The sequence below is a fragment of the Euprymna scolopes genome, chromosome 18, assembly GCF_053919585.1.
Source record: "Euprymna scolopes isolate OS-2025 chromosome 18, ASM5391958v1, whole genome shotgun sequence".
Lineage (NCBI taxonomy): Eukaryota > Metazoa > Mollusca > Cephalopoda > Sepiida > Sepiolidae > Euprymna > Euprymna scolopes.
The window spans coordinates 114,632,884-114,652,125 of NC_136499.1; the positions used below are offsets into that span (position 1 = coordinate 114,632,884).

The following is a 19,242-nucleotide window of genomic DNA, read 5'->3' on the forward strand; positions in this document are numbered from 1 at the left end:
CTCTGCATGCATCAGTAAAATGCTATTCATATTGACACAAACTAGTTTATAAGTATTGATGAATTTAAAAAAAGTTAGTATCATGTAACCTTTACAATGTCACCATACGCCCATGTATGGAGTATTACAGCCACATTTGGACTGATGCATTTTCTACTAGTCTCTCCATTTTAGACAGGGTTCAAAAAGAGTCGCCGACTTAATAGGTCGCTACTCAGCTCCCCACATATTATCCCTACAAATTATGTCCCAGATAGTTTACGAATCAATAGCAGACGGCGTAGTAAAAATGATATTTATATTGACACAACTAGTTTATAAAGTATTGATGAATCAAAACAAACTAACCGCATAGTCAAACGGAAATAATAATTTTGATATTACTATGGGATGACATGATAGTTCCGGAATGGACTGATTGGTCTCTTCTCTGCATGCATCAGTAAAAATGCTATTTATATTGAAGCAAACTAGTTTATAAGTATTGATGAATAAAAACAAACTAACCGCATAGTCAAACGGAAATAATAATTTTGATATTACTATGGGATGACATGATAGTTCCTGAATGGACTGATTGGTCTCTTCTCTGCATGCATCAGTAAAAATGCTATTTATATTGAAACAAACTAGTTTATAAGTATTGATGAATAAAAACAAACTAACCGCATAGTCAAACGGAAATAATAATTTTGATATTACTATGGGATGACATGATAGTTCCTGAATGGACTGATTGGTCTCTTCTCGGCATGCATCAGTAAAAATGCTATTTATATTGAAACAAACTAGTTTATAAGTATTGATGAATAAAAACAAACTAACCGCATTGTCAAACAGAAATACTAATTTTGATGTAACTATGGGATCACATGATGGTTCCTGAATGGACTGATTGGTCTCTTCTCTGCATGCATCAGTAAAAATGCTATTTATATTGAAGCAAACTAGTTTATAAGTAGTGCTATGACAACAGCATACTCTTTTCAGTGTTTTGACTCTCAAGTGTGTATCCGTTTATATCTTATATGTTTTTATATAGAGTGGTGTGGTTCTCAGTTGATCAACTGTCTAACTGTGTCGAATATATATGTTAAATGAAATATATGTTGAATGAAGACAAACAATTATATAAATAAAGACACCGCATTATCGGACGGAAATACTAATTTTGATGTAACTATGGGATTATATGATGGTTTCTGAATGGACTAATTGATCTCTTTTCTGCCTTAATCAGTAAAAATGCTACTTATATTGACACAAACTCCCGGCCCTCTGTGACCTCGGGCAACAAGATAAACCTAGTGGAACGGGCAGTCTATCAACTAGACGGGGTTGGGAGGGTCCTAATAATCACCTTTTGTTTTTTCTTCCATCGCCCTCGACACAAATGAATTATTGTACCATTTTATTGTTATTTTTTTTGTTTTTACACGTCAATAAAAATGTTTTAAAAACTGGGAGTTAAGTAGGACTTCCCCCAATATGAAAGGGTGAATGCGGTATTTTGGTGAAAGAAGATACTAGCTGGGAGAAACTTTTGATTTTGTTTAGTTCTGGAGTGACACGGATGACCAACGACCCCCCACAATCCCCCCTTTTGAGTTGGCCATGTGCCTAAGTTTTTTGTTCATCGTTGATTTTGACTGTATTTTTAACATGAATAAAAGATTTAATATCTCAAAGTGTAGTATCTGTTCCGACAGATACTGCAAGCAAAGACCATATGTGGGGGTAACCCCACATATCAGACCTTGGTCAATGTAGGGGCAACCCTTCATACCAATTGTCACTATCCAGCTCCAATTTCCCACCCATCGGGAGCTGATCCACTTCCCCCTCCCCCTCTCTCCACATTAAAAAAATGCCTTGTGCCTAATTTGCTCAGTGGGGAAGCAAATAAATAAAAATTAGTTTATAAGTATTGATAAATTTAAAATAAAAATACAAGTTAGTATCCTGTGCTTTTACAAGGCCACCATACGCCCATGTGTGGAGTATTATTGTCACATTTGGACTGGTGCATCTGCTACCAGTCTCTTCCTCTTAGACGGGGCTCAAAAGAAAGTCGCCAACCTAATAGGTCCCGCACTATCAGCTAGCCTTCAACCACTGTCCCATCGACGAAATATTGTATCCCTCTGCCTTTTTACAAGTACTTTAATGGTAGAGTCTCCGACGAACTACAAGCCCTAGTACCACCTTGACGTAAATACCCCCGACAAACCCGACAAGCAGCAAAATCCCACCCCTACACAGTAGAAACCCCTAGATGTAATAAAGCCTTCTACTCTGATAGTTTCTTCCCTAAGTCTGCTAGACTTCGGAATTCTCTATCGGGTTCCTGTTTACCTGCCTGTACTGACATGCAGAAGTTCAAGTGTAATGTAAACAGACATCTTGCTGCTCAGCTCCCCACATATTACCCCTACAAATTATATTCCAAATAGTAGCCCCCTACATCAAAGTGGCACTATGCCTTGTTTGGGGGTGAAAATACAATATAAAATAAATAAAATAAAGACACCGAATAAATACAAGAACATTGCTCGTTGTAATGCGTATATATAACTAATTGGGTTTGTTGTTTCCCTTCTTATGAAACCGATTTTTAATTTTTAATGTTAATTATAAATTATCAATCATCTTACTGAATATATATATATATATATATATATATATATATATATATATATATATATGTCCGTTCTACTTTTTATCAGAAACTACTGCACCGATCTGGATGATATATGGAGCTTTGCTATGATGAGGTGCAGCGAACTAAGTATTATGATTTCTGCTTAATGTAGAGTTAGAGTTAATAGGGATTAGTCATCTCAATAGTACATTTACACTAAAAGTTTTCTCGAAATCAACGAAGCCGATCTGGTTGAAATTCTCTACAATTTTTGTTATGATAAAGTGCAGTGGACTAAGTATTATGGTATCCTTTCGATGCACACTAACGGTTATTAAGATTAGTATTTAATGCAAAAATAGGCACAATTTAACTATATTCAACACTCAATTTGGCAGAAAACACTCATTCTAAGTCAACAGTCTATAACTTTTGCTTATTTAACAGGTTAAAAAGTCTATATAATGATATATAAAGTGGTTTGCATGTTTGTATGTTTGTTATCACCCTTTAACTCTTTTTCAAAGATGGGATCGTCCTAACGTTGCAATAAAAAATCTCATTTTTAAAAATTCTATCTGACCTACCAAATGTGAAGCACAAAGTAAAATTCATTTTATTTGTTTTCGAGCTAAGATCAGAGCGTAGTAGCTGTGCTGATGCTACATTTTAGTTAATTTGTCCTTAATCAATGTAGGAGAAACCCTTCTATACTAAAGCAATTTATTTATTTGCCTACTGCTAGAATGAACGGGAGCGAGTTTTCCCCCACATTAAAAACGACCTTTTGTCACATTTTGTTCTCGTGGGAAAGCAAATAAATACAAAAGTGTAGTACCTGTTCTGATGCTACATGTAAGTTCATGTATCCTTGCAGAGGAAATCCTTCTATATTAAAGCAATTTGTACTTTTGCCTACTGCCAGAGTGGCCTTTTTTGAGTAGGTGGGTTTCCCCACAATAAAAACGACCTTGTGTCACATTTTGCTTTCGTGGGGAATCAAATAAATGCAAAAAGTGTAGTATATTTTCTGTGCAAAGAAGGTATGATAACATCATCAAGTCAGCACCGGATATCCATAGAATGAAAACGTTTCACAAACTCCTTCAAAGGTTTTGTAGATGGACCAGTATATAACCAGTTTTTTTCTGAAATGACACTACCCAGAGTATTTAGGTAAGTATGTTTCAAGCTAAACAAAAGAGGTACAGTGATATGGTGGGGTCTACGTCCGTGCCAGATGTTCATAGAATCGAAATATAGCACAAGCTCTTACTATGATGTTGGAAAAGAACCCCTATAAGCACAGCAACCTAATCAACAGGTCCAGGGTGGAACTATGAAATTTTCATGGGCCCCGCTAGTGTATTTACAGTATTCCCTCGAATATATTGGTAGGTAGGGACCGAGACCACTCGTGATATTTAAAGATCCGTGAAGTAGGACAAAACCATTATTTTTTTTACCTTATTTAATTGTTTGAGACCATTCCTGTAATTTTTATAATCCACCCTTTAGTATATCTTCTTCTTCTTCTTCTTCTTCTTCTTCTTCTTCTTCTTCTTCTTCTTCTTCTTCTTCAACTTCTTCTTCTTCTTCTTCTTCTTCTTCAATATAAATCTTAATCGTCGGTCTGTTTAAATTTATGTATGTATGTATGTATGTATGTATGTATGTATGTATGTATGTATGTATGCCAAAAACTTTCGACAGATATGACGGATCCTGATGAGATCGATATCGTTTTGAAGCTCGACGTCTTATACGACAAATATCGAAAAATTGGCCAGAAACATTAATTCCTTCACCCTCCATTCGGCCGATTTTTTACAAGGAGGCGTCGGTTTTGCGTCACTATTTTTGCGAGTCATCGTATCAGTTTGATTGACTACGCTTAATTTCAATGTTCGGAACTTCCGGTTCGGCGATGGCGACATCGGCTAAGACGTCACGTTTTTTCTAACCTTTGTTTTTCTCCTTCGCGTTACGGATTCGAACCTGTCTGCCTACTACAACTCTTTTTTTTTTTAACACCTCTGCCTACTGTTGTTTTGTAAGCCACAAAGCAGTTTTGTGTTACCAGAGCTAACCTGGGTCAACTGTGGGCGGATGTACAAAACAGCAGGTGGTTTGAAGCGGCATTTGATTATACATAGAAGTGAACATCAAGAACGTGCTGCTAGTGGCACACATGTCTGCACAATGTGTGCCAAAGAATGCCAGAGTTTGGCAGGGCTTAAAGGCCACCTTCGTGCGACCCATCACTGATTTGTTTTTGTGTTTCTGTATATCTTTTTTGTGCTATATCAAGTAATGGCAATGTTCGAAAACGAATTTGCTGCCATCATCATCTATGTATGTATGTATGCATGTATGTATGTATGTATGTATGTATGTATGTATGTATGCATGTATCTATGTATCTATGTAAGTATGTATGTATATCTCCCTATAACTTTCGACACACACGCAACTAACACTAACAAAATTGATATCGTTTGAAAGCTCAGTCTCTCAGTCGACGAATATCCAAAAATTGGCCCAAAACATTAATTCTTTTCAGCGTCAATTGGACCGTTTTTTACAAGGAGGGGTCACTTTTTTTGTTGTTCACATTTTTGCAAAGCTATCATACGCCTTGCAATGACTAAACCTTATTTGGACTGCGGCAATGTCATATGTCACGCTGGGCGCGGCGACAAAACGATTTGCTCTTTTTTTTTTTTTAAGTTTTTGTTCCCCTTAGCATTACAGGTTCGAGCCAACCTGCATGTTTTTTTTTTTTTTTTTTTTTTTTTTTTTTGCACGCGCACGTGTACTCACTGTTATTTTCATTTTTTTTAGGGGTTGATTAATTTTTTTAAAAACATTTTTTTTTTAGGTCTCTGTTGTTCAATACTCTTATCATAGAACCTCTCCACACCCGGGCAACGCCGGATACCCATGCTAGTTAATATTAATAGAAAGATTGTACTGTAAATAAATACACCTGTAACACTAGAGCATCCAGCATCAGCCATGACAAAAAGGATCGACTAAAGAAAGAACAGCAACGTCTCTTCTGTGGGGAAATAGGTATAAGTTCATTGTGTTATGTGCGTTTCATTATTTTCTGTGCGGCAATTAAATCACGGAAATTCACAAGATGGCTCCTTCAACCTTCTTGACCTTGTGTCCCATTTTGCTAACAGCTTCCTCTCTCATATAAAAGAAATATGTTTATTTTGTACTGATGACCTAGAAATAGTTATTATTATTGGCTCACAAGGAGCTTTCACACAGGCCTTCAGAGATCTTTCCCTGCAAACTACATGAAAACTTGCAGGCTTTTTGAAGATTATAATGGTCCAAATTTTATGAAAAGAAAACATTCTATATTTTCAAACCAATGAAATATGCCCAAATTTGCCTACATTTGTATATATAGTGTCCTGGTAAGCTAGCTTCAGTTTTGCTGCTTTGGGATGAATTTTGCTGAGTTTTTTTCTTGGCTGTTTCCCTTGTGACCTTGCTAGGCCACTAATATATATATATATATATATATATATATATATATATATATATATATATATATATATATAAAGAGAGAAAGAGAGAGAGAGAAAGAGAAAGAGAGAGAGAGAGAGAGAGAGAGAGAGAGAGAGAGAGATTATCGTTTCTCTTACAACCTGTAACAACAAAATATATTCACCAAAAAACTATCCGTATTCATTAGTCAGTGCCATCTGATACACTAAGTACGCGCGCACCTGTGCAAGATGAACTCTCAGATGTGTTCTCTCGGCGATAAGCCAACACTTGAAAGATACGAAAGCCGACTCATGCACGTGGAGTTATATTCCTCTTCTTCACGCGGGCACTTTTTTGGGGTCAGGACTGACAAAGATATCGGTTGCTTCAGACAGCCTTGAACAGAGATTGCTGTCCAGCCTTTGGGGCTAGGATCAAAGTGTAGTATCCATCCACTTCGAAACCCCACTTTATTTCAGTCTCAGTCCAATATAACCGTGATCACCACTTATCAAGGCCCGGAAGCCACTCAGGGATAAGGGTTATTGCAAGTACATTACGTTAGTGTGGAGATTTTATGAAGTGTTTACTTAAGGGGGCGGTTCATTAGGAATTTGTTAACATTGGACTTGAAGACATCCAAGTTGTAGTCCGGTGGGAAGCAGGCAGACGGAACAGAGTTCCACAGGCATGCAGTTCTAAGAAAGAAGCTTTGTTCATGGAATCCGTGTTTTGATTTAGGCACAGATATAGAGTGGGGGAAAATTTTCACAGTGGATTCAGCTAGACGGGTGTTTTTCGTGAAAGATTGGAAAGGGGGGACCAGAGATTGGAGTTCAGACGAGCACCTGCCATGGAAATTTGAAGATGGTTCGCTAGACCGATTCGAGCTCTGAAGTATTTCCCGCATGTTGGACACCGGTGGGATAATTCTAAATCAGAGGTGTAACTATATATATATATATATATATATATATATATATATATATATATATATATATATATATATATATATATATATATAGTTAGTTGACAAGAAAGTTCTTGAAGAATTTAACAGTTTCATTTCAAATTATATATTTTCAAATAAGTTTTCGTTATAGTACCTTTACTTTATGTATCATTTTAAAGAGCGATTTTCTAATCGTTTAAATTACAATCGTTTTAAAACAATTTTGTCTTTTTTTCAGAACGTTTGAATAAAAACTGTAAATAAAAGAAATAAAAATACGCACAATTTCTTTATTTCAATTCAAGCTAGGCCGAAAAGCTGATGAAAGAGCTCGCGATATTAACGGAGCGTTTGGCACAAGAACCACTACTGAACGCACTGCACAATAGTTGTTTGATAAATTGCGCAGAGGCGACGAGAGTTTTGAAGATGATGAGCGTAATGGTCGGCCATCGGATGTTGACAACGATCTATTAAGAGCGTTAGGGGAAGCCAATCTTCGCACAATTGCCTGAGGACTTGCTTCTGAATTTGGCGTAACGTATACGACGATTTCCAACCACTCCAGAAAAATAGGAAAGACAAAAAATCTCGATAAAGGGTGCCTCACAAATTGAACGACAACTAAAAAAAAAACAAAAACAAAAAACAAACAAAAAAAAATCGTTGTTATTAAATGTTATCTTTTCTTTAACGCAACAAGAACGACCCGTCGTGACTTGCGATGAAAAGTGATTTTTTTTTGTTACGACAACCGACGACACTCAACATAGTGGTTAGACGCTGATGAAGCTCCACGACACTTATTAAAGCCAAAGTTGCACCAAAAAGAAGGTTATGCTGACTGTTTGGTCGTCTGCGATCGGTTTCACTCAGTACAGTTTTTTGAATGCGGGCAAAACCATTACAGTCAACAAATGGATGAAATGCATCAGAAACTTTGACAACACCCATTATTAGTAAACAGAAAAAGACCCAATTCTCTTCCATAACAATGCCCGACCGTACGTTGTTAAACCGACCCTGCGAAGGTTGACTGAATTTGGCAACGAAACTTTGCCTCATTCGCTATACTCTCCAGCCCTCTCACCTACCACTTATTCAAATATCTCGACAATTGTATGTATAAGAAATGCTTCAAAAACCTAAACGATATCAGAAACACCTTCGACTTCATCGCCACCAGACCGCAAGATTTTTTTACTTTATTAGCATAAATACACTTCAAAAATAAGGAACAGCAATTAAATTGATCAATTAGCTTTTAATGACACCAGTAAATGAGTTCCATGAAAATGACGACTTCCGGTGTACATCGGTTTCTTCCGATTGTAAATTAGTTACATGAAAGTGACGATTTCATCGGTTTATTCCAATTGATCTGCGTACATTATAAACAAACGCATAATAAACCTCAGTTATTTTGTTTTTCCTTACAAGCCTGAGTTTTAATGTAAGAAAAAAATTATTTGGAGAAAAAATGGAGGGGGGGGGGAATACTAAAGTATTTATTTTTTGCGTCTTTTTTTTTTTTTTTTTGAACAAAATGTTTTAATAGGAAAAATAAATTATGATCCTTGTTTGTGAAAACCGATGATTCTATCCACGTCTTTTAATACTTCTTGGCGAACGACAATATGATTATCTAAAATCCCAAAGCCAATAAATATTTGAGCAGACTTCGTCTTAAGTTTCAATCCTATCACAAATGATTTCATTGCCTATCTGATAGATTGAGTAATTATTTGCCTCGAGTGGCTTTTAGCCTGGATAAGTGGTGACTCGTTAGTATAAAATACTGTTTTAATAAATGATGTTCAGTAAAAAAAAAAAGAAAAAAATGTAAAAAAAAAAAAAAAAAACGACACTTGCGCATTAGTATCATGGAACAACTTTTTGTTTCCATTTTGAAGATCGAAGGCCAAGGAGAGACAATGCGATTTCAGTATTATACAAAAATAAATACAAATTATTTACATTTTATTGACTATGAAAACTGCAAAAATTTGACTGTGTTACGAAGATTTAAATTCCATTGTCTCCCCCTGATGTATGCTTTCCAAACGGAAACCAAAAAAAATTTGCACGTGACAAAAATGTTTTCTCAAAACAAAAAAGTCATACGCATTCCGGGTTTGTATTACTGTACGCATAGATTCGAAAAAAAAACTTATTTATAGTGTTTTTATTTAATGTAACATGTTTATTAAGCTCGAAAAACATCCAGTGTTTACCGATGTATTATAAAATTAAAAATGGCCCCCGACTCTCTCTTTGACACGGTAAGTTTGGGAAAAGGAGTTAAAAATAAAAAAAACTAGACAAAATACCATTAGAAACTCGCCCAATATATGTTACCGTGACATAGGCTGACATATATTCGGTGGAGTTTTAACATTATTTTATCTTTATTTTTTTTATATTTTTTAACTCATTTTCCCAAACGTGTCAAAGAGAGTCGGGCGCCATTTTTAATTTTCCAATACATCGGTAAACACTATGTTTTTCGAGCTGAATAAAGATGTTAAATTAAATAAAAACACTAAAAAAGTATCCAGTTATGTAGAAAAGTTACTTATCTTGCCTTTGGTAACATTCATTTGTTATATATTTGTTTTTTGATAACTTTTTCGAATCTATGTGTACAGTAAAACAAACCCCGCATTCCATTATGACTGTGAGTACAAATGTGTAAAAATAACTTTCTTAAAAAAAAAAAAAAGATACGCGAATATATATATATATATATATATATATATATATATATATATATATATATATATATATATATATATATATATACGCCATTAATGATTGTTCGTAACTATTTATAAATTTTAAAAGTTATGCTATTTTGATAACTTTCATTTATTTCGTATCAAATAAGAAAATAAACTTCTTAACTTTATTTTAATTGGATACATTTTCAGATAATGTTCCATGTCGTATTATTATTGTATTGTTGTTTACATTTATTGTTTGTCGGTCATGGAATTGCATTGTCTCCCCTTGATTTGAGCTCTCCAAGCTGAAACCAAAAAAGTTCGCCCGTGACAGAAATGCATAGGTGCCTTTCCTCAATAAAACAGCAACTAAAAAAGCAACTAGAAAAATCCCTTGCAGTCAAATACGCCCTTTGTTTGATTGTGCAACTCATGTAAAAAATAACGATCCATATTTTTGCTGAATAATCGCTCTATTTTTACTTGTTGTTTGGCCCGTAAACAGCATCGTCGCATTCTTCCGTCAAAAAATGGCGAATTTCTTATAACAACATCTCGTTAATGGATCAAGTGGCGTTTTCCTGTTGTGTTGTTGAGGGTTTTACAACGCAGTTAGAGAATGATGAATTGCACAATTAAATGAATATATATATATATATATATATGTGTGTGTGTGTGTGTGTGTGTGTGTGTGTGTGTGTGTGTGTGTGTTTTGAGAAAAAATAGAAAAACCGAATGAAATTATTAAAATAATCAACGTTTCGTCCTTATTTCAGAGGACATCTTCAGGATATTGAAGTAAAAATGCAAGAAAAGAAAAAGTCATAGACCATACGAAAAAGAGAACAGTTTTTGAATCCGACCCATGTCGGGAGAGATAAACATATGTGTGCGTATGGGAAGGTTGGGTTGTTCGATGTCTATAAAAAATTTAAAAATGCGTTAAATAAATATGTACATTTTTTCTTTTTTTTTTTTTCCTGTAAACTTATTCATTTTGTTAAAATATTTAAGGAAAAACGGTTAGTCAGGATCCGTTTTGATATTTTGTTCTCTGATTATTATTTTCCCTATGCTAGGGGCTAAATGGTAGAAGCCCTTTCTTTGCGTAATAGTATTAGTATTTAATATTAGTGTTGATTCTAAAAGTCTTCTTTTAGCTCTATCTATCATGTATTTAATAATTTTCGCATGATCTAAATTAAATGAGTGATCGTGTTCTGCACAATGGCAAAAGAGTGCATTTAGGGCGTTACCATTCCTTATATCTCTTCTGTGTTCGTAAAGTCTTAATTTCAATTTTCGCTGTGTTTCACCTATGTACGCTTGTTGACAGTTGTTACATGGGATGGAATATATACCGGCATCGGATGTGAGGGTTTTGGGAGAGTGCTTGGTAGTTTTTAATGTCTGTATTATTGTTGAGGAAGTTGTTTGTATCAAGTGAAAATCAAGTCTATTAAGAGTGTCGTAGATTTTTGTATTTTTGGTGTGGGTGGGAATGAAAAGATGTCTGTTTAGTAGTGAGGTATTTGTTTTATTTTTCTGTCTGTTTATATTATAGTGTATTTTCGTAGCTTTTTTCTTTGCGTAAGAAATTAAATAAGATGGGTACTGTAGTTTTTTTTAAAACATTCGTAATGTATAGAAGTTCATCATTAAGATATTGGGGGCTGCATATTCTAAAGGCACGCAAGAAAAAACCAATAATCATGCCAGTCTTTATTTTATCATTGTGGTGTGAGTTAATATAATCGTTTTTGTGTGTGGTCTTTCTATGTACTTTGAAACTCAGATCGGTTTCTGATCTGATGATATATATATATATATATATATATATATATATATATATATATATATATATACACACACACATATATATATATATATATATATATATATATATATATATATATATATATATATATAGTAATTGTCTGTATTTTTGAGATGAGGTGTGTTTCATTGATTGAGATTGTCGGACTGACTTCCTCATCTTAGTTGTTATAGTCACTAGTGACATATGGCCGAGTGGTCCTCGACGTTGTATCAAAGTTTACAGTTACCCAAAGGTGCTGAGTTCAATCCTGAACGAAGGCAGTGAAAAGCAACATTAAAGAAACAAAACAACAAAAAAAACCCCAGAGAATCAGCAATTCTGTCCCAGAGCCTAGCTGGAGTCGGAACACGGTACCCCCGTAATAATAATAAAGGGTTGGGTTCGAGACTCCTAACAAACGGTTCCCCAGTTGAATACAAAACACCTGATGAAGGCCGGAGGGCAAAACGGCCGAAACGTAGTGACTATAACAACCAAGATGAGGAAGTCAGTCCAACAATCTCAACTATATATATATATATATATATATATATATATATATATATATTATATTTTATAGAGGGAATTAGACCTGGAGTCTAAAGACCAGAGTTTATTTTAATGTATTAATAAATCTGTTAATACGTTTAAAAGAACATTGCCCATAGTACTGTAGATATATAATAAGCTCAATAGGTATATGTATACTAGAGCCATATTAATACTGAGTATACGGATTAAAAATTGTAAATTATAAATCAGTTTCCAAAAGGAAAACAAAAAAAATCAAAAGAAGTGTACGATCGTTTCGGAAACGATATTCATTTTATTAAAATTGACAATAATTGACAAAGGTTTTGTCTTGGAATATAATCTATTCATCAGCAAAACATAGGAGGGGGGAGTTTAAGACACCAAAATAAAACTAGCATTTTTGTAGTAAGTAAAGCGGATATTCCTTTTTAACCTCCATTCGAAAATTTGTTTTAAGTTCAGTCAGTATAACTTTGGGCATGCTGCTGTATCTCCCCCCCCCCCTATTTTTGCTGATGAGGAGATTATGTTACAAGAAAAAACTTTGTCAATTATTGTCAATAACTATTGTCAATTTAATAAAATAAATATTGTTTCCGAAACGATCGTACACTCAAGTTTTATTTTGTGTGTTTTTTTCTTTGGAAACTGATTCATAATTTACAATTATTGATCTTTTTACACAATATATATATATATATATATATATATACATATATATATATATATATATATATATATGTACATGTGTGTGTGTATCTCGTATATACATATAGTTATATATATATACATACATATATATATTCAAACATTCATATATATACATATATGCATATATATATATATGAATAAATTTATATATATATACACATATACATATATATATACATATATTCACTCACATATATATATATACATGCATAATTATATATATATATATATATATATATATATATATATATATATATATCGTTGAAATCTTTGAAAAATTGTATACACAGAAGGAAAGCACTCCTAATAAATTGGGCCAATTAAAAAGATAAAACTTAGATTTTGATTATGCATAAAAGAAAAATTAGTAAACTTGTAAATGCTAAAATTGTTTTTAGTCGGTAAAATTGGATTGTAATCGTAATTGTATTATAGATTTTAAATTAATGTATTATATATAAATTTAAAAAAAATCATACATTTATAAATGTAATTTATAATCTGTTTCAATTTTAAAACTACAGGAAACATATAAGTGTTAATACACAAGGAAAATCCCTTAGGCTAGACAAATACTCACTTCCCCAAACCTTGAAAGAGTGTGAATTTTTTAAAGAAATTTTTAAACATATTTCGAAATTTTTAAACGTAATTCAATATAATTAAATGAAATTTTAAGTTTTTAATCGATATTGATATAAAATTTAAGTTTGAATTTTTATATTAAAAAATTAGATTTTTAAATTAAATTGGTTTAAATTAAAATCGTTTCATATATATAAAAAAATTTATAGAAAAAAAAATTCAATCGAAATTAGATTTTAAAATTAAAATAATTCAAATTTTAAAGTTAATGAAATCATTATCCGATAAGTAAACGGGAGGGGGGGAGGGGGAATCAACAAAACGAGAGTTAAACGTAAACTCGTGAGGTATATATATTTTCCACTTCAGGTTATAAAATATATGATTATTGGCTGAAGAGAACTTGATATGGATATCTTAAACGGTCCTAATCATCGGGCTTGAAACCGACGGTATCAATGACTTGTCTCGTCTAACAACTTTCTGTATACAAAATACAAAATACAAAATATAAATACGCTCTTATATTTCGGATTTTCCTTTTAATTGAGCACTCTGCTGGATTTCTTTTAAAAAAAAAACTGATCACACACACACACACAGACACATACACACGCATTATATATATATATATATATATATATATATATATATATATATATATATATATATATATATATATATATATATATTAGCATTGGGACGATTTGACAAGTTTTCCTGATTTCGTTGCAATTACTGAATTCAATCTTTGTTAAATTTAAATCTCTAAATATTTAGCTATGTATTTTTTTCTTAATTTTCGGATTACTGTAAAAAACATTTTCGCAAACCTATATATATAGGTTTGCGAAAAAAAAAATACATACATATATATATATATATATATATATATAATAGCAGGCCACCTGCGGTTGTTCGTTCGTTAAATACGGTCCTTTAATTTATGCAGATTTCATTTTATTATTGTAAAGCCAATATTCTATTAATTATTATATAAGTAATGATTTCAAAAGTAATATATATATGATTTGGTTGGCATCAGTTAGAATCGAAACCAAACGTATAAATCTCCAGCCTTATTCGTTACCTTCTGAGCCACATTCATACGCATATCAAGAGTTCAAAATAACTTTGTTTAACCTATAGATTTATATTTGCGCATATGTAGAAGAGAACTGGAACCTTGGGGAGGCTTTTTGCCATTCAAATCCCAGCAAAGACCGATAGTTGCTGCCAACGAGAAATCAATGGCAAACAGCTGTTGCGATAATGCAAATTTATTTGCAAATGTTTTCGAAAGAGGTGGAGAATACTGGAAACCCAGCTTTCAGGGAACAGCACAGGCTGTTTTCAGGGAAAGATCTCTGAAGACCTGTGTGAAAGCTCCTTGTGAACTAATAATAATAATAATAATAATAATAATAATAATAATAATAATAATAATAATAAAAGCCACCATAAATAGCTTAATCAGATTGACAAGATAATTTCTTTTCCAATTCTACAAAAGGCTTGCCTTTTAGGAACGGCGATAGTGTTAATACAGTTTTAATGTCTAAAGTTAAAGAGATTGACCTGATATTTCAAGAAAAAAAAAATATCCAACTAAAAACATCCAAAGGTTGAGACTGCTATGGAATAATAATTATAATAATTATTGCTAGCAGGACCTGTGGAAATTCCACAGGGGACTCATTCATATGTAATATACTGATGTTGGCATTTTGTAGATGTTCAGCGTAAATGGAGATTTTCTGATATTATTGTAGCTCTTTTGTTAAAACTGCAAAAGTATTTATCTAAGCTAGCACGAACGCCCGCTGTAGCCCGGTCGTAAATTACGCTTAAATATGATATTTCAATTCTTGCAGATTTCGTATAGATTATTATAAAGTTAATGTTCTATCGATTTTTATATATTATAAAGTTGCGGTTTCAAAAATAAAAAAAAATATATATCCACATGACTTGGGTACATCAGCTTGAATCGAAACTGAAACCCAAACTGATATATATATGCATATATATATATATATATATATATATATATATATATATATATATATATATATATATATATATTTGAGTTCCTTCATCTATAATCGAAAGCGAAACCAAAATTTATGAAGAATTCTTGGTAAAATTATTTATTACAAGAAATGGAAGTCCATAACAATTAAACGACACGAATAATAATAATAATAATAATAATAATAATAATAATAATAATAATAATAATAATAATAATAATAATAAAATAATAATAATAATAAAATAATAAAATAATAATAATAATAATAATAATAATAATAATAATAATAATAATAATAATAACTTGCAAGACCCATGGAAATTCCACAGAATGAGAAATATATTTAATCAACAAATATGTCTTAATGAAGCTGATATTTTTCTGCATAGCACAAACAGTTAGTTTTTTGGACAGGACACTAACGAATTTATTTACGTGTCTATGAAAATAGTGCCCATTGTATTTCAAATATAGAACTGATCTAACTAAGACAAATTAATAAGTACTAATAAATACTCAGCAAGTAATATTGTGCTACATAGTTCAATACAAATAATAACATCACATTGTAAGAGACAATCATAAATGTACTCATTCCGTTCAGGACCTCTTGGCAAATAGTGCCCCCCCTCCCCGTTTCAAATGTTTACGTTTTGCTGTTTTTACGTTTTGCTGAATACTTTCTCTGGTGTCGAATAGCTGCACGTCGGAATTGCTACACATTCCTTTCTCATAGTATTGCAACAATGATCCTATATTATTATAATGATATTCGAAAACGAGGCTACATCAAAGGGAGGTCACTCTCATATTCTTGTCCAGTCTTACCTGACTGGCTTTTTTAAAGCTACTTCAATTTTTATCACTTCGTTTCATACTTTTTCCTAATGATATTTCTTTGTTTCTTTTTAGTTTACGGCGGCCATTTTGGAAGATAAAAACAAGAGACCAAATTGTGATGCGAGTTCCACCCGCCCCTGGGAAGAAAACAAATAAAAAAACACAGTTGGAATAATCTGTGAGAAGAGGCGATCAATCATCTTTGTAATTATAGCAACAGACAATCGATGATTAGATTGGTCCGATCAACAGACTTCATCCACATCGATGCTTGTCACAGGCAAGCGGTGAACATTTCCGCCATATTGTAATCAGCGGATAAAAGTAAGTATTTACAAGAGATGCAATTATTGGTGATGTTTAACCTCGAGCCAAGATAAAACAGATAAAAAAACAGATAAACATAGATTACAACAGAATAAAAACTGCATAAGCCTGACGAATTCGCACGAGAATGAAACGCGAAATATTCTATCTAGCTTAATTGCCACATATATTTTCATAAATTACTATATATATATATATATATATATATATATATATATATATATATATATATATATAATGCTCCCTATCTTGGGTTGAGCATATTGGGAAGTGATATACAAACTGCCATTGACGTATTAAGCGACGCTCTTTGTGCAAACAAATCGAGCGGAGGCATTTGGACGATGTCAAAACATTGTTAATTCATTACCCACACAGCAGCAGCCGTATAGCGTAATGGTGGGAAGACTTGACTGTCATTTGGGTGGTCGGGTTTTGAGGCAGTTGCCTGTCTAGCCGCACTGATGAGCTGTGAAACAGCAAAATAGTACTCTATGTGGATGACTCTCTCTCTCTCTCTCTCTCTCTCTCTCTCTCTCTCTCTCTATATATATATATATATATATATATATATATATATATATATATATATATATATATATATATATATCATGATCCGTTGGGGATCACAGAATTTAAATATTGCAATCACAAAGGGAAAACTTTCACAATTCATGATTAAAAGTAAGGTGCGTTTTAAAATAAGGAAACAGGAGCGAAAAAGAGAAAAGAAAATTAAAGAAGGGGTGGGGAGTCAGCTGACCGGTTTCGCCCTCGCTTTCTCAAATCTGTATTAAGGGGTTTAAAAAGTGAAGTCGAAAATATTTACATTATTGAAACAAAGTTACTTTGCGTTCCGTTATGGGCGGAAAAAAAGGGGGGGGAAAGCGATTTAAAGAAAGCAACGTTATAATATTTTTCGAAGATCCTAGAGACTGATCACGCTCAATCCTAAGAGACATTCCCTCTGTTTACAGAGCGAAGACCTTCTCAACTAAACGTGAACAGTTTTCAAGATCTTTAAATTAAATGTAACGTTATTCTAAGGATTACTCCACTTGCCCTTGATCCTAACTGTAACATAGCGGACTAATCCTGAGAATAGAGTAGCGTCCTTTCCTACACCTCGTTGTAGCAGTTAATGAAAAAAAAAAAAAAAAAAAAAAACTTTGGCTCGCCCTAGACTTTAGTCGGCCAGTTTCATAGCCTTGAGTCCCTGGAGGGACATAGGCCATCCACACCTTGTTAGTTGCTTTTGTGGTGAGGAGTTTGTTTTTTTCGGTGTTGGCCTCCCGCCCAATCTTCTCAGAAGGTTAATACAGCGCCTAATCTTCCCAAATGGTCACCCATCTGGTAATGGCCAGGTTCAACGTTGCTTAACTTCGGTGATCTGGCGAGAACCGGTGTGTCAACGTGATTGTGAGTCGGCAAATTATCTTAGTTTTATTAGTAATCGAATTTTGTTCCCCTCATTCATTGACTTGAAACCTCTCATAATATTCTTTATCATTCGACTGTCAATCCACACATTAACTGCTATTCTCGAATGACTTTTGGCCTGGATAATTGGTCATTTATCAGTTGTGATATGAAAGGGCACACAAAAACCACTAACGATTCATGACGCAATAATGCCCCTAAAAGATAGAGTTTACGATCATTATCTGATCCGAATATTTGATCCGCCCAGCGACGGTAAATCTCCGACGTATTCAAGCCGATATAAAAGCCATTTCGTGGTTATAAAAGAGATCTTTGATTCTCATTAAACTCGTCACTTGAACTACAATTTTGTCGCGGATGATTCAAAATGTCCAGTTTTCAGGCTACGTAATGGTATAATTTTTTTTTTTTCAATATCAAGCTCATTTTTCTTCTCATACAACTTCGACTTGTGGCAGTAAACTTGTCATACTAGGTCAGTAAGGGCGAACCTATGACAGGTGTGTCAGCGGTTGACATATTGAAGACGTATATCAAACCTTGACAAAAATGTCTCCCTCATAAAATCTTACTAAATTTGAAAGGTCCGATATATTATACTCAGCGTCTAGATTTCTCGTTAACATTGCTTTAAAGTTCTAATAAACTATATATATATATATATATATATATATATATATATATATATATATATATATATATATATATATATAGGGTGAGCCAAAAGTAGGTGGATAGTATTTTGAATAGCTTTATGTATATTAATGCTATTCTTTATTATAACCCTAACCTGCCCTTCTACTTTTGGCTCACCTTTATATATATATATATATATATATATATATATATATATATATATATATATATATATATAGTAATTTATAAAATATATATGCCGATTAAGCTATATTGAATATTCGGCGTTTCATCCACTCTAGGATTCGTCAGGCTTATGCGCGAATTCTGTGGTTGTTTCTCGTTTTTATATGGTTCTCTTCTGTTGATGATTTTAGTTAGCCAATCAGCTTTCTAGTATCCACCGCGCCCCTTCCTATCAGCCATAAATCTATACTTTCGTATATTAATTTTATGTGAGTAAATGAAGTAGTTATATATATATAT

At 33.0% G+C, this 19,242-nt stretch overlaps 1 protein-coding gene across 2 annotated transcripts in view; it reads left to right on the forward strand.

The window, feature by feature from the left end:
* LOC145297780 (uncharacterized) overlaps nt 1–19,242 on the forward strand; it is an 84,299-nt gene that overhangs the window by 38,911 nt on the left and 26,146 nt on the right. For both annotated transcript variants that reach the window (XM_080144037.1, XM_080144036.1), the window contains exon 2: nt 16,423–16,674. The gene's annotated coding sequence lies outside the window, so the exon portion shown is untranslated. The remainder of the gene's footprint in view (nt 1–16,422; nt 16,675–19,242) is intronic.